The 22,307-nt window shown below is 43.0% G+C and overlaps 1 long non-coding RNA gene across 2 annotated transcripts; it reads left to right on the top strand.

Annotated features, from left to right (window-relative positions):
* The first annotated feature begins 4,545 nt into the window (after nt 1–4,545).
* On the top strand, nt 4,546–8,782 carry LOC106600074 (uncharacterized). Of its 2 annotated transcripts, XR_001327686.2 has the most exons (6): nt 4,546–4,952; nt 5,051–5,241; nt 5,539–5,637; nt 5,846–5,924; nt 6,057–6,204; nt 8,455–8,782. It is a non-coding gene; the product is annotated as an uncharacterized lncRNA (long non-coding RNA). The 2 variants fall into 2 exon arrangements; XR_001327684.2 differs by lacking the exon at nt 8,455–8,782 and having other exon boundaries at nt 6,057–6,302.
* Nucleotides 8,783–22,307: the final 13,525 nt, after the last annotated feature.

Genomic DNA, 22,307 nt, shown 5'->3' with positions numbered 1-22,307 from the left:
ATTTTTTTACTGCAACCGCCAACCACAGGAAGACTCACTCACAATGAGTGTAGACAGCCTGCTGCTGCTGCTCTGCTAATCATCAGATGAGGGGAGGAGATTAGTTAGGCGGTCCACATGGGTAACTGGGGGGCGCTGCCTTGATTGGGTAACAGATTTTTTTTTTTAACTGCATAATAATTAAATGTGACTCGTCAATTGTGTGACTCAGGGGCTGGGCCCAAGAGTAAAAAAATAAACGCTATTTTTTTTAAATCCAACAACAGGATCCCGCTCTCAATTTTATAAATATACCAGAGAGGATAATTTAGCCACAGATGATCAAAGGTTTATAAAACATAACAATGGATTAGGATTTATCCCAAGTATATACAGGTATCTGCCAAAATTAAGGAAACACCAACATAAAGAATTTTAAAACGGTGTTGCGCCGACACAAGCTGCTAGAACAGCTTTAATGCTCCTTGGCATAGATTCTACAAGTGGACCTAAACCATGCCAGGAGAATGCACCCCACACCATAACATATACTTTTTATCCCTTGTTTACTCAAGTGTTTCCTTTATTTTGGCAGTTACATGTATGCCTAGAGTCAGGAAGGCCACAGTTTGGGCAGTATGCATGCCAAATATAGGGTACAGCTTGTTGCTTCTGGCCATAGACATATAATCCATTGTAAGGTTTTGTAACCTCTTACCCTGGCAATTTCACTGTTAAACTCGTGGGTACACTAGCAAAGTATGTGTCACGTCCTGACCAGTATAAGGTTTACTTGTTATTGTAGTTTGGTCAGGACGTGGCAGAGGGTATTTTGTTTATGTGGTTCGGGGTGGTGATTTATTTAGTAGGGTGTTGGTTTAGTTAGTTCCGGGTTTTTGGGGTTATGTTCTATGTTTGTATTTCTATGTCTAGTTTATTGGGGTTAGACTCTCAATTGGAGGCAGGTGTTTTCTAGTTGCCTCTGATTGAGAGTCCTATATATGGGTATGTGTTTGGTTTAGTGTTTGTGGGAGATTGTTCTTGGATTGCTGTGGTGCCTTCAAGACTGTTATTTTGGCGTTCATCGGTTTGTTATTTTTGTATGTGTTTGTTTGGTTTTTTCCTTCTTTACCCCCCAATAAAGAAGATGCGTATACATGTCCCTGCTGCGTTTTGGTCCTCTCCTTACGACAACCGTGACAGTATGCCCGTCCTGACTTCAATGGGAACTGCCATCTATGAATTATATTTCTATGGTTGGTTGCAGATGTCTGTTTGGCTTTTGCAGAAAAAAAACCCCAGTACATTTTGCAAAGCAAATGCCTACTGCTGAAAAGAGAAGCCTAATCTGTCTGTAAAACCAATAAAAACTATTTTTTCTCTATCTCCCAATTTGTAGGTCAAAGTAGCTCATGTTGAGATTGGCTATTGCCAATACGAGGGGCCTATGATTTCTTAATCCGGCCCTGGCCGTAAACCAAGAAGTATGCTTTGGTACACTATAAAAAGGTGATGATGAAGCTTGGAAAATATTGTATTTTCTTCTTATGACATTTAACATTTGATTGTTTAATAAATTCACTTCGACTGGGACATGGACTGAGAAATGGGACATTTCCTAAAGAAAATATGTGTGCTTGCTTGTCTTGTACAGAGTTTTATGTTGATTGAATCTATGCAAATCCAATCCATGAGGGGCCTCTGGCTTTCTCATCCAATGGATTTTGAGAAAGAGACGAGGCCCATGGATGAGGTGGGGGTAAGGAAAAAAAGGATAAAAGTGGAACATATAAGTAAATAAAGAATGGTGGATCACACAGAACTTTTGGAAGAGCTACCGAAGGAAATTGAACATGACAAGAGTGAGGATGAATTAACTGCGGTGGCAGGTGCAGTTTTTTGGAAAGAATGGATCCTTGCCTTCTGGCTGATCCATATGTGGTGTCAGATTGGGTAAAGAAGAGATTGGGGAATGTTGGGTCCGTGAAAGTGACTCGAAGTGGAATCGTGTAGATTTTTTGCGTTTTTGTCATCCAGAGGAAGTGGGAGCAGGGTGCCATTGGAAGGAGTGATAACTGGAATGGCGTTGGGTTGAGGATCAACTGAAGTTGAAGATTCCCTGTGACGATTGTCTGTGACGCTCGTCATTTGGTGCGACGCACACCCAGTAGAGAGCGTGGTGAAACAGAGAATACATACTGAGTTTTGATGAAGTCAGGATTTGTCAGTTATCCCGTGATACTTTTTGTCCCAAATCCATTACAATGTTTAAGGTGTCAAGCGTATGGTCATGTGGCAGCAGTGTGTATGAGGGAGATTCCTAGATGTGAGAAGTGTGCAGACGTGACAAAGGAATGTGTAGTTTCGGTGGAAAAAGTTGTACTTGGGTGGACAAGACTTTACTGCAGAAGTACCTTTTTTGTTTTGTTTTTATTTAATTTACATCCTCAAGCTCGGGGGCAAAGGTCAAGTCATGCATCCTCCGAAACATGATCCGCCAAACCGCGCTTTTTAACACCCGCTCACTTAATCCGGAAGCCAGTTGAACCAATAGGCCCCTTTCAACTGACGACCCGGGTCAGCCTGCAGGTGCCCGACCCACCACAAGGAGTCCCTAGAGGACGATGAGCAAAGTAAAGCACCCGGACGACACTGGGCCAATTGTGCACCGTCCGATGGGACTCCCAGTCACAGCCGGTATTGGCATAGCCTGGTATCGAACCCCAGGCTGTAGTGACACCGCAACACTGCGATGCAGTCTTAGACTGCTGCGCCACTCAGGTGGCCCCTGCAGAAGTATCTTAAATCATCCTAGCACTTCCTGGCGTGGAGAAGTATCAAATGAGGCCAAAGTAGTGGAATGATGTTGAGGTTTTAATGGGTGCAAGGATGGTTGGCAGGGCAATTTTTTTGTAATGAATTCAAACTACGGAACAGTAGGCTGATACAGAAGGTGGCGACATGCACCAATACATTTTAGCTGTGTTCGAATACTCATACTAACCTTACTATTTGTGACGTGAATTGAATATATAGTATGCTTATTGGTCATAGTACAGATATAGTTAGTATGCCAAAAGTTCCCGGATGTCGCACTAAATTCTCCAAAATATGATGTATACACGCAGAGGACAATATTTCCGTACTTTAGGGCCCATAATGCAATTCTTCAGGAAATGGGCGGGGCTGGCTTCACATCGTTTCCAGATTTGAATGAAATGGCGGAAATATGCAGTCGAAGTACGAGAGCGGATACAAATTCATTGCTTTATCAACTAATTATGACAAATGTTAACAAATGTAATAAAGTAATGACTTTTCAAATAAGTTACTTTATACAGTTATGTTGGCTGACAATTTGTTAGCTACCCTGTCCTTACGAACCACATAGAGTATCATTACAGCAGTATGTTGTTAGCTACCTACCTAACGTTAGTTGACTACTTATACATTACATTTGCCAGTATATTAACTACATGCTAACTAACTACCCAACGTTTATTGACTTGATTATTCCCGCCATTGTTAGCTTAGCTGGACATTCGGGTGCTTTCCTAAATTCGCTCTGGCTATCTACTCCGATTTCAGAGCACTCTCGTCGGAGTACCAGAGCGCAGAATAATGAATATATGAGCGCTCAACACCTGTTGAATATGTCCGGTGTCAGTAAACGTCGGCAAAAAAAAGCGTAATTAAATTGTTGCCAGCAGCACCATTAGTCACCAACGCTCTGAACAACATGAAAACTTCCTAACCACTGGTATCCAGCTCTTCTGGGGCAAGTAAAATGGTCAGAGTGGTCTCATTTGTGTCTGGAAGTAGCTAGCCAACGTTAGCTTGGGTGCTTCATTGCCTTTGTATGGTCATCGCTCAAATCAACCCTACTCTTCGGCCCAAGCGTCCAGTGAGTGCTCCTTTACAAAAGGACAATCTGGCAACGCTCTGCATTTACGAGCACACTGGCACTCCAGATTGAATTTAAGAACACACCGACGTCGTAAAATGTCGTTGTCATTAAGTGTTGAGTAGTAGCAGTTGAAATGGAAGATCCCCGGTGTCCGTTTGATGAGATTTAACGTTAGTATGCTTTTTGGTCATAGTATGGATATACTAGTTAGTATGTCGCACTAAAATACAAACAGTGGACACTATTTCCGTGCTTTTACGGCGCATAGTGCAATTATGCGAGCTACTTCCAGACACAAATGAGAGAACACCCCACTCTGACCATTTTACTCGCCCTAGCAGAGCTGGTTTATCAGAGCGTTGGTGACTGCTACTGGCAACATTTTAATTAAGCATTTTTGCCGAAGTTTACCGACACCGGCCATATTCAAATGGTGTTGTGCGTTGGTAAATTCATCCGTTATTCTGCGTTTCGGCACACTCAGATGAGAATGGTCTAAAATTGGAGTAGATAGCCAGAGTCATTTTAAGAACACACGCGAAGTCGTAAAATGTCTAACGTTACCTAGTAATTTGTTACGCTAGCAAGAGGTTGCATAGCAACAACATCAACTTCCGACGAAGCGCTAGGACGCTCAACTGAAAGGATACCGTACGTTTACAGTGTACTAAAATGAACTAATAGTATGTAGTTTATACTCATTAAATATGTAGTATGGGTATTCGAACACAGCTACTGTGCCGCCCCAGCCTCCCACCTACTGTGCTAGTGGGGGGCGACCCGTAGACCTTGTCCTTCGCCCCCGCCTTTCGGGCACGGGTTTTCTCTGGTGCATAGCAGGCGGAAGCGACACTGTGCTAACTAGCAAGCTAACACACCGCAAACTAACATTAGTCGCCCCATGTTCCCGCCTGCTGTGCTAGCGGGAGGTGGGAGCGACAGATAGACATGCCTTCCTGACTGGCCAGAGTACATAGAGATCAAAGACCAGGAGTAGATCCAGGGCCTGACGAGAGCCTGCCAGCTAGCAAGACAAATACTGTTGCTGGCCGGACGCAGTCTTAAGGTGTGCCTGTGTTATAGTGAGATAGAGTAAGAGAGTGTGCCATTTTGTTTTCTGACATTCCAAGTTAATAACATCATTGTTTTCACCTCTGACCCCAGGTTGGCATGACGACAGATGAGAGATTTCATCGTCCACCAGGAGACGATTCGTCACAACGCATACCCTTCCCCTCCTGAGATATAGGGGTTCCCCCAAATCAGTCTGCACCTCGGTCAATAACGTGGTCTGCCATGGCATACCTGACACCCGGCAACTACAAGATGGAGACATTATCAACGTTGACGTGACCGTGAGTTTTATCCCCCTTCATGCACACACATGCACAATCCACATTCCTGATCCCCCTCCCCCATTCATCAGGTCTATCTGGAGGGTTACCATGGTTCCTGATAGGCTGTGTGGATGAGGTTGGGCAAAAGCTAGCAGAGACAGCCAGGAAGTGTAGAGATGAGGCTATCACTGCCAGTAAACCTGGGGCTCCACTGTGTGTTATAGGAAACACTATCAGATACACACACACACACACACACACACACACAGGATACCTCTGTTGTTTTGTGTAATCTACTGTCCCTCTCTTCTACAGTGGTATAACCCACTCCAATGGTTTCCATGCCATGTCCCTACTTTATTGGACATGGCATAGGCTCCTACTTCCATGGCCACCCAGACATCTTGCACCACGGTAACTACAACACAGCAACAGTTTTCTGTGGTTCACCTACTGTATGTTGGACAAATCCTAAATATCTTTTTCATTTGACAGCTAATGACAATGATATGACCATGGGTGAAGGGATGTCTTTCACTATGGGTCAGTCACATTTCCTATGTATATCAGTGTGTATTGATGTCAACTTAAGTGTGTGTTAACGTTGCATCTGTGTATGCAGAGCCTATATTGATGGAGGGATCGTTAGAGTTGAGAATCCTGAAGGACAAGTGGACAGCGGTGTCTGCTGACGACAAGAGGTAGGCCACTTACAGCCCACATAGGGCTGAGAGTTACGCCCTAAAAGGCTGGAGAGTTACAGCCTACAAAGTGCCACTGATATCCTTGTAACCTGTGTGCGCGTGTCTGTCTGTGTGTGCGCGTGTCTTTAGGTTGTCCCAGTTTGAACACACGGTAGTCATCACCTCTGGTGGAGTGGATATTCTCACCAAACTACCTGAGGAGGACGAGCCGATGCCAATTGAAGTTTAATCACTGTTCTCTGCTCAACAACCCTGTCACATCTACATCTATGAAGAGGTAAAGCACCAAACTGACCCAGGACCAGGACTTAGCACCACAGAGAGGATAGGAAACTGGGCATAGATATGACTCAAATGAGACTGCACTAGTGCATTATTTTGTATGTCTGCTGTGTAGAAAAATAAGTTATATTATTTAAATAAAATGTTTGTTCACTTTCAATTAGAAAACCAGATCTGTCTGAATAAATTATTTCATTAATTCCAATTCTACAAAATATCCTAATTGACATTTCACTTTTTTGTCTGACGAAATATTTGGAAACAATATGTGGTCAATGTTGCTATAATTTATTTGGACTAGGGACTTTTAGATTCATAAAATCCAATTGATTACAATCAGAGGAGCTCATTATTTTCTATGACTGACGTCATCACAAGAGTATCTTGTGTTAACGTTGTTAGGACTGCAAGGTTTGCGGAGTATTGTACGTCTACTGGGCTGATTATGTCATGACGTGATGTTATTGAAGCTGTGTTTGGCTTCATAATTCATTCTGATCCTATTAATAATCTCTAATGACATCAACCTCCAGCTCTACATTGTTAGCGACTTATTTTGTACTCGCTCTTGTCCAATTAGAAACCGCATTCTATTTATATCACTGAGGAGACTGATTCTACTGAAGCGATGTATTTTAATGGGATCGGGTAGGATTTTGTCAATCAAGGCCTTTTTCTACTTACCCAGAGTCCGATGAAGTCATAGGTACTACAGTAGCGTTAGCGGAAATGCTAACTAGCATTAGCGCAATGACTGAAAGTCTAGCTGTTCCCATAGACTGCCAGTCATTGCGCAGACGCTAGTTAGTAACTTCCTTCAAACTGCATGCAGAGACATCAAAATGGTATCCATGAGTTCATCTGACTCTGGGTAAGTAGAGAAAGGGCTTGATTTCCAAAATCTCGCACTATCCCTTTAAAAACCTCTTCAGGATCTTACCCTTAAAAAAAAAAAAAAAACTAAAATGACATACCCAAATCTAACTGCCTGTAGCTCAGGACCTGAAGCAAGGATATGCATATTCTTGATACCATTTGAAAGGAAACACTTTGAAGTTTGTGGACATGTGAAATTAATATAGGAGAATATAACACATTAGATCTGTTCCATCATCTTTGAAATGCAAGAGAAAGGCCATATAATCAGAGAGGAGTTTAGGCACAATTTAGATTTTGGCCACCAGATGGCAGCTGTGTGTGTGCAAAGTTTCAGTCTGCTGGGAGTTTCTCCAAATGAGCTGAATTCATCAATTGATACATCTTCAAGTACATAACTATAGGGAACATATAACATGCTATGGTAATAAGAAATTACAGTTTAAACCCTCCCAGGAATGTCATACATGATGGATAATTAGCTTCCCTACAGAAAAGACACTAACCTTCACACATCTAGATGAGTGGGTGTGTGGCCAGAGACAACAGGGGTTCAAACTGTAGTTCCTACATTTGAATATAAAAATGGATTTATCAAACAAAACTATGCTACTTTTTATCTCTGGGACCCTCAGGATGACAAATCAGAGCAAGATTACTCAATGGAAGTACATTATTTACCTTCAGAGGTGAATGTATCAAACCAATTGCCATGGTAAAAGCATTTTGTTGTTGCGCACTCTCCTCAAACTATAGCATGGTATATTTTCACTGTAATAGCAACTGTAAATTGGACAGTGCAGTTAGATTAACAATCATTTTAAGCTTTCTGCCCATATAAGACATGTCTATGTCCCCGGACAGTTGGCTGTTACTTACGTCATTCTAGTCACATTAGCGCACATTAACAACAACTGTCCCGGTTTAGGGACACCAATCCCGTAGAGGATAAATTCCATAGGCTACGTTCTTCCTTTCTGTACCATATGGCACATTTGTTAGACAATATTGAATCTCAACAACGTTAATCTCAAACGTGTAGGAATTCATTGAAATAAACTAGTCAAACTTCATCTGCTACATTAAAAGCCCAAATCAGTCATATTTTTGCCAGGTGAAAGCAGAGTCCACATACAGCTTTTCCCTTTTGCACGTTTTCAGTATCTTTGGTCCTGTATATATCAGTAAATTTACCCCACATCATCTGTAGGATTAGATTGCTGATGTAGTACTGGGTTCAGCTGGGAGAGTGCCACAGTCAAATGAGTACCAAGAGTAGTTACTGTAAAATGATAGGGCGCTTGTGTTCGGAGGCATAAAGTCCCGCTCTTTGCTTATCTCTGTAATCCTGTGATTCTGGGGGCCCCAGTGCACCGCTGTTGGTCGAGGAGAGCTGCTGGACCGAGGGGAGTCACAGGGGGTCTCCTGCTGTCCTGGTGGCATCTGCCCGTTTCTCCACAGCTTCTTCAACTTAGCGCGGCGGTTCTGGAACCAGATCTTCACCTGGGAGAGGAGTAGACATGCAGAAGTATAGGTAATGTTTGAAATTCCCATCATATATACAAGTGCACTGCTACCTCCAGTCAAGTACCTTACATCTCCAGCAAGGATATTACACTTATATACAGTGCACTTACAGTTGAGGTCGGAAATTTACATACACTTAGGTTGGAGTCATTAAAACTCGTTTTTCAACCCCTCCACAAATTTCTTGTTAACAAACTAGTTTTTGCAAGTCGGTTAGGACATCGACTTTGTGCATGACACAAGTAATTTTTCAAACAATTGTTTACAGACAGATTAATTCACTGTATCACAATTCCAGTGGGTCAGAAGTTTACATACACTAAGTTGACTGTGCCTTTAAATAGCTTGGAAAATTCCAGAAAATGTCATAGCTTTAGAAGCTTCTGATAGGCTAATTGACATCATTTGAGTCAATTGGAGGTGTACCTGTGGATGTATTTCAAGGCCTACCTTCAAACTTAGTGCCTCTTTGCATGACATCATGGGAAAATCAAAAGAAATCAGCCAAGACCTCAGAAAAACAATTGTAGACCTCCACAAGTCTGGTTCATCCTTGGGAGAAATTTCCAAACGCCTGAAAGTACCACGTTCATCTGTACAAACAATAGTACGCAAGTATAAACACCATGGGACCACGCAGCAGTCATACCGCTCAGGAAGGAGATGTGTTCTGTCTCCTGGAGATTAATGTACTTTGGTGCAGAAAGTGCAAATCAATCCCAGAACAACAGCAAAGGACCTTGTGAAGATGCTGGAGGAAACAGGAACAAAAGTATCTATATCCACAGTAAAACGAGTCCTATATCGACATAACCTGAAAGGCCGCTCAACAAAAAAAAAGCCAGACTACGGTTTGCAACTGCACATGGGGACAAAGATCATACTTTTTGGGTAAATGTCCTTTGGTCTGATGAAACAAAAATAGAACTGTTTGGCCATAATGACATCGTTATGTTTGGAGGAAAAAGGGGGAGGCTTGCAAGGCGAAGAACACCATCCCAACCGTGAAGCACGGGGTTGGCGGCATCATGTTGTGGGGGTGTTTTACTGCAGGAGGGACTGGTGCACTTCACAAAATAGATGGCATCATGAGAAAGCAAAATTATGTGGATATATTGAAGCAACATCTCAAGACATCAGTCAGGAAGCTAAAGCTTGGTCGCAAATGGGTCTTCCAAGTGGACAATGACCCCACGCATACTTCCAAAGTTGTGGCAAAATGGCTTAAGGACAACAAAGTCAAGGTATTGGAGTGGCCATCACAAAGCCCTGACCTCAATCCCATAGAAAATGTGTGGGCAGGACTGAAAAAGCATGTGTGAGCAAGGAGGCCAACAAACCTGACTCAGTTACACCAGCTCTGTCAGGAGGAATGGGCCAAAATTCACCCAACTTATTGTGGGAAGCTTGTGGAAGGCTACCTGAAACGTTTGAACGAAGTTAAACAATTTAAAGGCAATGCTACCAAAGACTTATTGAGTGTATGGTAACTTCTGACCCACTGGGAATGTGATGAAAGAAATTAAAACTGAAAAATCATTTTCTCTACTATTATTCTGACATTTCACATTCTTACAATAAAGGGGTGATCCTAACTGACCTAAGACAGGGACGTTTTAAAAGGACTAAATGTCAGGAATTGTGAAAAAATGTATGTAAACTTCCGACTGAATGAAATACATTTAGCATAATGAAAAGAATACTATTTAATATCCTCCATCATGGTCAGAAAATGAACATAGCGCACCTGTGTTTGTGTGAGTCCCAGTGACGCAGCGATCTCCGCGCGTTCAGGTAGCGCCAGATACTGCCTCATTCGGAATCTGCTCTGGAGCACACACAGCTGCAGGCTGGAGTAGATCGTTCTAGGCTTCCGGACTTTCTTTGGATTTTCCTTTACCATTCTGACTTCCTTCTCCTCTTTCTCTGAGAAAATGTGTATGATCATTAGCAGGCCTGTCATTAATCTTGGTTAACCCAGAACTAAAATATTGTGTTATTTGGTCTGTTCACGAGAGATAAGCCTATCATTGATTTACACAATGTAGCCTGTGCACTAGGTTTAAAATAAAACCTGGCATAAAGAACCAACACAATGTTTCTGAAAAGTACAGAAATTGCCACATCATAGGCTACTAAAATGGAAAGTATAGGCTAGTCATAAAAGGACAGTTTTGGCTTTGACTTTCTGACTGTTCTGCCCTCTCAACTTCATTTACTGCTGCCTTGCTCTCACGTGTGGATGTGCATAATTGCGCTTAATTGCCTGTTATTGATATATCCACATTTTGGAGCAGACAGTGTAATTTAATGATCAATATGTACCATTCTGACATCTGGATCCTTCTCATCTTTCTGCGAGAAAGAACAAATAGCTTTATGTTCATCTTCTAAAAAGGAGTGTATTGCCCATTAGCTGTCAGGTTTGGATGTGCCTGTGTGTAATTGATGTATACAAACTTGGGAGCAGAAAACGGCGACATTCAGTGATCATGGGCACAGCCACACTGGAATAAACAGGTTCGATTATACAATAGAAATAAATCACGCTACGCACCTGTGTCCGTGGTGAGAGATGACGATCCATAACAATCGTAAGAGTTTGGGAACCCAGAGTTTGGGAACCCAGAGTTTGGGAACCCAGAGTTTGGGAACCCAAACTCATAAATCTCTGGACTGTAGTGACCGTTATTCCCGTTATTACCATTATAACCATCGCCGGGAAGAAACGAATTGACGTCGAACTCGAGCTGATGCAGTTGGTTAGGGAAGAAATTGCCCCCTGTAGCGGTTGAAATCGGTACGGTTGGAGATTCCTGTGATTCGTGCATGCTGTAGTCAGTGGATTGCATAGCTGTGGCAACAGTCTAAAGTTATGGCACCATATCCCTATGCAAACCTGTGCGAAGAATTGCCTACTAGGATAATAAAAGTCCTCCAGGGAGAATTCTATTCAAAATGTTGTTCTCCAATGTTCAAGTCTCCATTGATTGCCTCCCCTTCATAAATTGATCAGATTGCCCAAAGTTATTGTAATAGTCCGAATTGTAAATAATAAATAAACCGCTCTTCTGTTTTTAGTCCTTACTGTAGCCTATATGTGGTTGAGTGGTGTCATCTTCTGGTATCCAGGACACGGAATGAGTGAAGCTTCAGGTGTCTGCTCCTCTGGATGAGACGGTCTGTGGTATGAATAGTCTGGTGTGACATGAACCGGGAGATGGGTGGGCAAGAAGCCAAAGAAAAATCTCCTCGACGGTGTGACACCTTGTGCACCTTGTCTTCAAAACCCTTATCATTCAGTCTAAATTGACATGTTTTATATTTTATTCATTTTTTGGGGGGGGGGAATAGGAATGGACAACGTTAACTTTTTCACGCAAATAATGTTGAAGGCTTCGGATATTTGTAGCGAGCTCTCTGCTCGAACTCACCTTCAGATGGGCGAGAGGTGACGGCGGCATCTGGCGGTCTTCGTGTGATACTGCTACAAGCCGCCAAACACTTCCCCACCCTGTACACACTTGATAATTACCGATGGAGCCAGTGCTCACTCACACAGGTGAGCAAAACAACCATTACAGCTGACTGAGATGACAGAGGGTATATTTACACTGTGTGTGCCCACCACACATTATGTCTTACCACCTACTCGACTGTCAATACACTGAGTGTACAAAACATTAGCAAGAGCTTCCTAATATTGTGTTGCACCCCCTTGCACCCCCAAGAACAGCCTCCATTCGTTGGGTCATGGACTCTATAATGTGTCGAAAGTGTTCCACGGGGATGACTCCAATGCTTCCCACGGTTGTGTCAAGCTGGCTGGATGTCCGTTGGGTGGTGGACCATTCTCGATACACACAGGAAACTGTTGAGCGTGGAAAAACCCAGTGTTGCAGTTCTTGACACACTCAAACCGGTGCGCCTGGCACCTACTACCATACCCTGTTCAAAGGCACTTACATATTTTGTCTTGCCCATTCACCCTTTGAATGGCACACATACACAATCCATGTGTCAAAGCTTAAAAGTCCTTCTTTAACCCGTCTCCTCCCCTTCATCTACACTGATTGAAGTGGATTTAACAAGTGACATCAATAAGGGATCATAGCTTTAACCTGGATTCACCTGGTCAGTCTATGTCATGGAAAAAGCAGGTGTTCTTAATATTGTTTATACTCTGTGTGTAAATCATGATCAACAGCAGCAACAGCAATTGGTGCATAGGCTAGGCTTCATCTCAAAAGTCAAAAGTTGCTTCCTCTTCTTCATCTGCCTTGATCTGAAAACACAGGCTAGGTGAAAGCAACAAGGTGGATGCCCACCAGGAATTGATCATTACCTGTCTAGTCCCAGGTCATTGCCTTCACATCAGTGTTGAGCCACGGGGATGCGTTTAGGACTACTGTACCTGTTAAGGCACGTAGCTGGCCAGTAGATGGCACTGCACTGCTATTTATGCTCAGTCCACTGAGTGTGAAGAAGTGACATTGACAACTGTGTGTGTGCCACAGCTTCTACCAACGTCAGGATCTTGGCATGTGGTCGTGCACTCGCCATATTTCCACAGGGTCGCTGGTTCAAACCCAGCTCTGGCTGTTCCCTTAGTCGCTACAGTGTGTTGTTTAGGAAAAGAAACACAAACATGAAGTTCACTGCTACTATATTATCAAAGCAAAGTTGTGTAAGCCAAGCGTATGTTTCAAATCAATCTTTACAGTTACCCAGAAACACCAAGAATCTATTACAGGGCAAATTCCTGGAATAGTTGAGAGGCTGTGGGCGCATCCTTCATCCTTCTGTTCTCTCTTCTGGTCCCAGGTGGCTTTGATAAAGCACTACAATTGTATCCAGAGAATATCCAAATTGAGCTTACTGTATTGCTGAATAACAGATCAGGGACATCTTACCACACACACACGCGCATACATATATACTGAGTGTACAAAACATTAAGTAGACCTTCCTAATATTGAGTCGTCCCCCCCCCCCACACACACACCTTTGCCCTCAGAACAGCCTCAATTAGTCGGGCCATGAACTCTACAAGGTGTCGAAAGCGTTCCACAGGGATGCTGGCCCATGTTGACTGCAATGCTTCTCACAGTTGTGTCAAGTTGGCTGGATGTCCATAGGGTGGTGGACCATTCTTGATACACACAGGAAACTGTTGAGAGTGAAAAACACAGTAGCGTTGCAGTTCTTGACCCAAACCGGTGTGCCTGGTACCTACTACCATACCTTGTTCAAAGGCACTTCATATTTTATCTTGCCCATTCACCCTCTGAATGGCACACATACACAATCCATGTCTCAATTGTCTCAAGGTTTAAAAATCCTTCTTTAACCCGTCTCCTCCCCTTCATCTACACTGATTGAAGTGGATTTAAGAAATAACATCAATAATGGATCATAGATTTCACCTGAATTCACCTGGTCAGTCTAGATCATGGAAAGAGCAGGTGTTCTTAATATTTTGTACACTCAGTGTGTGTGTGTATGTATGTATGTATATATATATATATATATATATATATATATATATATATATATATATATATATATATATATATATATATATATAATCTCACACACACAAGGCAAGATAGTGATGACTATGACACAGTCATTTGGCGGTTTAAGGTGTGGAAAACAGGAAATGTGTCAGCACTGATGCATAAACCCTTTACTCTGGTGTAATACAGTCAGACCTCTCAGAGGATTATGTTATTGATCATTCATTTGCTATTCAATATTTTATCAAATGAGAATGTGAGCTGAGTGTGATGTGAAAGTTTTGCTGTGACCTGCTATGGACAATCCTTACAGTATGTTTACATTTACATTTTAGTCATTTAGCAGACGCTCTTATCCAGAGTGACTTACAGTAGTGAATGCATAGATTTCATCCAATTTCATACATTTTTTTTCTGTGCTGGCCCCCTGTGGGAATCGAACCCACAACCCTGGCATTGCAAACACCATGCTCCAACTGAGCTACAGGGAAGGCAGTGTGTTTACAGTATCCCGAGAGTGGAGTATGTTGTGTGCATTACCTCCACTTTGAGGGAATTGTACACAGGCTTACTGTAGATAAAGATTTGACAAATAAACTTATTGCCCTGTGTGTGTGTGTGTGTGTGTGTGTGTGTGTGTGTGTGTGTGTGTGTGTACCTAGTGCCAGTCATGAGTGCGTGTGTGTGTTCTTATGCTCCTGTCGGTGTGCCAGCCACGTAGGTGTGTTCTTCCTGTGGGAATGACAGGATCAAATAAAGGAGTTATTCTGCTTGTTTGTTCTCACCGTGCAGATTCACTCATCTCTATATCGTAGGAATCTGGTCCATGCTCAGTTATCTGTAAATGAAGGGATTTATAGATCAGATTATGACATTACCTAAGCGGTGCCTTGCTAAGGAGAAGCAGAGTTAGGATGCACAAGTATAGTGAATGAGTGTGTAAGTAATATGAAGACATATCAGATGTTGCTGATGTTTCAGCATTGCCTGTCTCAACTAATGCTTTTTTTCCTACCTCGTCAGATTTTGTAACAGCTTGTTGAAACAGTGTAAAACAAACTTCTTTTCTTTTTTTTACATTTTGTTTCTTGGTTTTCACAACATTCAATAAATCTGTCATGTGAGGTTCAATAATACAATTTGACAAGCACAGCAAATGAAACTAAAGACATACAGCATACGGATACATCACACAGACATATTATACCATACAATAACACCTGCATAGACAGTATATACCAACACACCATTCTAGATGTTACCTCAGATCACACACCATACGCACAACAATAAAAACAAACTTCCTGAACAAAACAATTTGGCAAACTTTAACATAGTATGTGGTTTTTGGGGAGAACACACCACAACATTTTCATTTTCAACATTTTCTTCTGGTCAATTGGTTTCCTCAGTAATGTGTGGTATGTTATCTCGTTTGGATAAGATAACAGGGTGGGGTTTTCTACTTCACTGTATTTCTAAGAGAGCAATAGTCGTATCCCTGTACAGTCAGTTCCTGTGAATAAGTTAGGTAAATAAAAAGGTTACTGTGCTGCATCTGGCAGACTTGTGGTTTGAGGTTTGGACTGTGACACGCAGAGCTATGGCGTCGCACTGAGAATCACTGGTCGCCAGGGGAATAAATCCGTCAACATAATGCGTCTCTGGTGAGGACAGGAGCCAAAGCTCAGCCGTAGTGTTTGAGGAGAATTGTGTGTTTGTGTCGACCTGTGAGGGGGAGAGAGGTGAGAGAGAAAGGGTGAGATGGACAGGGAGGAGTAGGGTTGGGTTTGGCTGGGATGGCTTTGAGGGAGGAACATTGATTTTTGGGAGAAATAGGGAAGGATTAGGGTGTGTTAGGAGGAATGGGTGGGTTTTGGGAGGGAGAGGGAGGAGTAACTGCAGGGTAAGGGAGGGGCGGGGTGAGGTTTTGGATTGCGATTAGTGGAATTCTTTCTCTCTCTCTGTTTTTCTCCCTCTCTCTCTGCATGTTGGAACAGATTCTCTCCTCTCTGCGCTGTTTTCTCTCTGGCCCCTTTTTCTTCATGTTTCAGGGGGCTGTAAACCAAGGGAATAACAAACACACATTTTTTGAGATTCAAATCACATTTTATTTGTCACACACGCCGAATACAACAGGTGTAGACTTTACTGTGAAATGCTTACTTACGAGCCCTTTCCCAACAATGCAGTTAGAAAGTAAAAAAAATAAAAATATTGCTAAATAAAAAAAGGAAATGGTAACACAAAGTAACAATAACGAGACTATATACAAGAAGTACCAGTACTGATTCAATATGCAGGGGTACGAGGTAGTTGAGGTAAATGTACATGTAGGTAGGGGTAAAAGGTGACTAGGCAATCAGGATAGATAATAAACAGAGTAGCAGCAGCGTATGTGAAGAGTGTGAAAGTGCGTGTGTGTGTGTGTGTGTGTGTGTGTGTGTGTGTGTGTTGGAGTGTCAGTGTAGTATGTGTGGGTAGTGAGTGTGCATAGAGCCAGTGTAAGAGAGTCAGTGCAAAATATAAAAGGCAGTCAATATAAATAGTCTATGTGGCCATTTGATGAACTGTTCACTAGTCTTATGGCTTGGGGGTAGAAGCTGTTCTGGAGCCTTTTGGTCCCAGATCCTCAGCGATATGGACACTAATTAAATCGATGCTCCCGACCCACTCCCCTTCAGCCCTGTCGATGTGAATGGAGGCGTACTTGCCCCTCCTTTTCCTGTATTCCACGATCACCTCCTTTGATTTGCTGACGTTGAGGGAGGGGCTGTTGTCCTGGCAACACACTGCCAGGTCTCTGACCTCCTCCCTATAGGCTGTCAAATCATCGTCGGTGATCAGGCCACCTACCACCGATGTGTCATCAGCAAACTTAATGATGGTGTTGGAGTCGTGCGCAGGGCCAAGTGGTCGTGGGTGAACAGGGAGTACAGGAGGAGGGTCAAGGTGGTGGATGTGTTGTTGCCTACCCTCACCACCTGGGGGCGGCCCACCAGGAAGTCGAGGAGCCAGAGATTCACAAGAACTTTGGGGCGTGTCAGTCATTGCTCAAGTGTGGAGAAGTGTTTACTCAAGGTGGGTCAAGACCAGTTCGTCTAGGGTCACAGTCTAGTACTAGGTTCTGATTTTGTCCTTAGTTGGGTCACAACCTTGGGGTACAACTATGTTGTTGCGAGCTCATCACTGACTCCACTGGCCCACTCGGTAGTATGGGTAAGCATATGTGGTTCTCACACCCTGGAATGAATGTACAGTTGTGCATAAGCTCTAGGCATTCTGCATACTGCATGCCTAAGCTCCATATGATCCATATGACAGACCTTGGACACGTGTGTCTAAGCTCCAAATGACAGGGGGAGGATTAATAGAGGATGTTCCCCGTCTCAGTGGGCAGACACAGCTGCTCTGGGCAGGAGGAGGCACACAGTTCTCCCTATATGGAGGGGCACCAGCTATAGAATTAGGACCAAAGAGAACAGACATTCCAATTCACTGCAATGTTCTACTGTGGCAAACTCAATCCAAACGTTAAGGCAGAGACCATGTATGCGAGGGAGCTCTATCTCTGATTTCACAGGGAAGAACTCAAAGCATAAATGGTTACATGTCCCTGATATAGTGGGAGGTGATAATACAATCATGTTGTTTACGCAACAGTTATCTGATACAAGCAACAGTTCCAGAACACAATGCCCTTGTGTTAGGGTGCAGACATAACACGAGTCTATGAAAGGCATAACGTCACAGTCCATCCAAGAACAATAGCATAACCCTTGAGAAGTTATAACGGCTCACCAAAATTCTGCCACAACAGTTCCATAATACGTGGAAAGGCTATGTTACTTTGCATTTAGAACTATGTTAGTTCAATACATTATCTTTCTGTGGGACCAGGTTAACTTAACTCTACAGTCTTTTCGTTCAAATGGGGACAAGGAGGATTAAGTGTAAAAAAACACATATGCACAAACGCACACACTCCCACATGGTAGGCTGTGTGAGGAATGCAGGTGATATGAACATCATGTGTGACCGTCTGCTTGGGATTAGCTTGTCTTACTAGAGGGGGGTATGTCTGTCCTCCTGTCTGTCCATCCCCCCGTCCGTTCGAGATAGAGATCGTTCTCTACTCATCAGCAAATGTTGCAGACAATAAATATATCAGACACTCACAGTCCAAGTGTGCATAGGATTTATGTGTGTCTGAGTATGTGTTAGTCAACCTGTGAAATCACACCTACCTGGGACTGCCCTGCCCTAGACCTCAGGAATCCTTGGTCTCCATGGTGACCCGTGGAATCCTTGATCGTGGTAGTGACTGGACATTCCAAGGGACTTGTGCGGGAAGGTACAGATTAAAAACCTGAGAGAGAGAGCGAGAGATGTAGACAGGCAGTAGACAGGATGTAGGGTGTGGCGGTTGATGGGATAAGCTCTCCATCCGAGTCAGAACATAGCGTAGTGAGGACACACCTCCCTGACCTGACTATGTTAAGAGTGCAGAACCTGTGGGCAAGTTGAGGCAGGTGTGAGGGTCTGACAGTCAACCGACACACATTCACTCATCCCTCTGTCAGAACACACTCACACCCACACACTCACTCCAGGAAGGCACACGTGCACAGTCACAGCCAAAAGGGAGCGTCCAGGTCATTACCTGTAAGAACATGAGGAGGTGACCAGTGTGTGTGTTTGTGTGAACATGTGTTTGTGTGTGTATGAAGAGGAGACCAGCGGAATCAGGTTGACTGTTGCTACCCATTTCATTTAGCCTGCAAAGAGCCTGTCTCTAAGGGGTGTGTCCAGACCACAGGCTTTGTCATGGGATCATTTGAAGTTGAGAGCATCGTCATTAGTAAACTCAATGAAAGTAAATTACTGTAAGTTCCTTAAAGTGGCACTGCAGTCAAAAACGTACATCCATGTTTTTCCATTTCTACATTATGAGGTCAAAATAACACTCAGAAATTGTGAAAATGAGGATAATGCTATTTTTATGTAAGAGCTGTTTGAAAATAAATCCTGTAATTTCAGCCTGTTCAGGTGGGATGGAGTTATTGGCCAAGATCATGACATAACAATCTGATCGGATTATTCTGACCAATGACCAGTCATCTTTTATTTGCATATGTATCCTCTTACTTTTAAGGGGTAAGTGGGGTAGGCTCTAGAGTCTAAACGACCCTATCCGCCAATAAGGGTTGTGAATTTAAATATATAAAAATGTGTATCAACACGCCCACATTTCAATAGCAAAAGGAGGCTCAGGGAAATATATTTGGAGTAATTTTAATGAAATAAACACACACAGTGATTTATCAGACATACAGTGGGGCAAAAAAGTATTTAGTCAGCCACCAATTATGCAAGTTCTCCCACTTAAAAAGATGAGAGAGGCCTGTAATTTTCATCATAGGTACACTTCAACTATGACAGACAAAATGAGAAGAAAAAAATCCCGAAAATCACATTGTAGGATTTTTTATGAATTTATTTGCAAAATATGGTGGAAAATAAGTATTTGGTCAATAACAAAAGTTTATCTCAATACTTTGTTATATACCCTTTGTTGGCAATGACACAGGTCAAACGTTTTCTGTAAGTCTTCACAAGGTTTTCACACACTGTTGCTGGTATTTTGGCCCATTCCTCCATGCAGATCTCCTCTAGAGCAGTGATGTTTTGGGGCTGTCGCTGGGCAACACGGACTTTCAACTCCCTCCAAATATTTTCTATGGGATTGAGATCTGGAGACTGGCTAGGCCACTCCAGGATCTTGAAATGCTTCTTATGAAGCCACTCCTTCGTTGCCCGGGCGGTGTGTTTGGGATCATTGTCATGCTGAAAGACCCAGCCACGTTTCATCCTCAATGCCCTTGCTGATGGAAGGAGGTTTTCACTCAAAATCTCACGATACATGGTCCCATTCATTCTTTCCTCTACACGGATCAGTCGTCCTGGTCCCTTTGCAGAAAAATAGCCCCAAAGCATGATATTTCCACCCCCATGCTTCACAGTAGGTATGGTGTTCTTTGGATGCAACTCAGCATTCTTTGTCCTCCAAACACGACGAGTTGAGTTTTTACCAAAAAGTTATATTTTGGTTTCATCTGACCATATGACATTCTCCCAATCCTCTTCTGGATCATCCAAATGCTCTCTAGCAAACTTCAGACGGGCCTGGACATGTACTGGCTTAAGCAGGGGGACACATCTGGCACTGCAGGATTTGAGTCCCTGGCGGCGTAGTGTGTTACTGATGGTAGGCTTTGTTACTTTGGTCCCAGCTCTCTGCAGGTCATTCACTAGGTCCCCCCGTGTGGTTCTGGGATTTTTGCTCACCGTTCTTGTGATCATTTTGACCCCATGGGGTGAGATCTTGCGTGGAGCCCCAGATCAAGGGAGATTATCAGTGGCCTTGTATGTCTTCCATTTCCTAATAATTGCTCCCACAGTTGATTTCTTCAAACCAAGCTGCTTACCTATTGCAGATTCAGTCTTCCCAGCCTGGTGCAGGTCTACAATTTTGCTTCTGGTGTCCTTTGACCGCTCTTTGGTCTTGGCCATAGTGGAGTTTGGAGTGTGACTGTTTGAGGTTGTGGACAGGTGTCTTTTATACTGATAACAAGTTCAAACAGGTGCCATTAATACAGGTAACGAGTGGAGGACAGAGGAGCCTCTTAAAGAAGAAGTTACAGGTCTGTGAGAGCCAGAAATCTTGCTTGTTTGTAGGTGACCAAATACTTATTTTCCACCATAATTTGCAAATAAATTCATTAAAAATCCTACAATGTGATTTTCTGGATTTTGTTTTCTAATTTTGTCTGTCATAGTTGACGTGTACCTATGATGAAAATTACAGGCCTCTCTCATCTTTTTAAGTGGGAGAACTTGCACAATTGGTGGCTGACTAAATACTTTTTTGCCCCACTGTAGCATAGCATTTTCACAATTATTTTAAAGTAAATAAATAATAAAATAAAAAAGACTGCATGTGGGCTTTAATACTAGAACTTATCGTTACTCATTGTGTATCTATTATTACTTTTATTATTACGTGTTTTACTTTTCGTTATTTCTCTATTTTCTTTCTCTCTAAATTGTTGGGAAGGGCCCGTAAGTAAGTATTTCACTGTTAGTCCGCACCTTGTTTACGAAGCATGTGATTAAAACACTTTTATTTGACCCCCTTCAAGCTAATAAACAGTCATTCTGACTGCAACATTCTAACAGTGTAATTAATATATTTCATATATCGCAAAAATAATAATTTGGTTGTGTGTGGTCGAAGGAATTATCCGTAGAGCTCCGAGGGAGGATTGTGTCGAGGCACAGATCTGTGGAAGGGTACCAAAAAAATTCTACAGCGTTGAAGTTCTCCAAGAACAGTGGCCTCCGTCATTCTTAAATGGAAGAAGTTTGGAACTTCCTAGAGCTGGCTGCCCAGCCAAACTGAGCAATCGGGGGAGAAGGGCCTTGGTCACTGAGGTGACCAAGAACCCAATGGTAACTCTGACAGAGCTCCATAGTTCCTCTGTGGAGATGGGAGAACCTTCCAGAAGGACAACCATCTCTGCAGCACTCCACCAATCAGGGCTTTATGGTAGAGTGGCCAGACGGAAGCCATTCCTCGGTAAAAGGCACGACAGCCCACTTGGAATATGCCAAAAGGCACCTAAAGGACTCTCAAACCATGAGAAACAAAATTCTCTGGTCTGATGAAACCAAGATTGAAATCTTTGGCCTGAATGCCAAATGTTATGTCTGGAGGAAACCTGGCAACATCTCTACGATGAAGCATAGTGGTAGCAGCATCATGCTGTGGGGATGTTTTTCAGCGGCAGGGACTGGGAGACTAGTCAGGCTTGAAGGAAAGATGAAAAGAGCAAAGTACAGAGAGATCCTTGATGAAAAGGTGCTTCATAGCACTCTGGACCTCAGACTGGGGCGAAGGTTCACCTTCCAACAGGACAACGACCCTAAGCAGACAGCCAAGACAACGCAGGAGTGGCTTCAGGACAAGTCTCTGAATGTCCTTGAGTGGCCCTTGAACCCGATCAAACGTCTCTGGAGAGACCTGAAAATTACTGTGCAGCGACACTCCCCATCAAACCTGGCAGAACTTGAGAGCATCTGCAGAGAAGAATGGAAGAAACTCCCCAAATACAGG

The sequence above is a fragment of the Salmo salar genome, chromosome ssa03 (genome assembly GCF_905237065.1).
Source record: "Salmo salar chromosome ssa03, Ssal_v3.1, whole genome shotgun sequence".
NCBI lineage: Eukaryota > Metazoa > Chordata > Actinopteri > Salmoniformes > Salmonidae > Salmo > Salmo salar.
The sequence above is the reverse complement of the archived record's forward strand: the minus strand, read 5'-3'. Positions and strand labels throughout refer to the sequence as shown.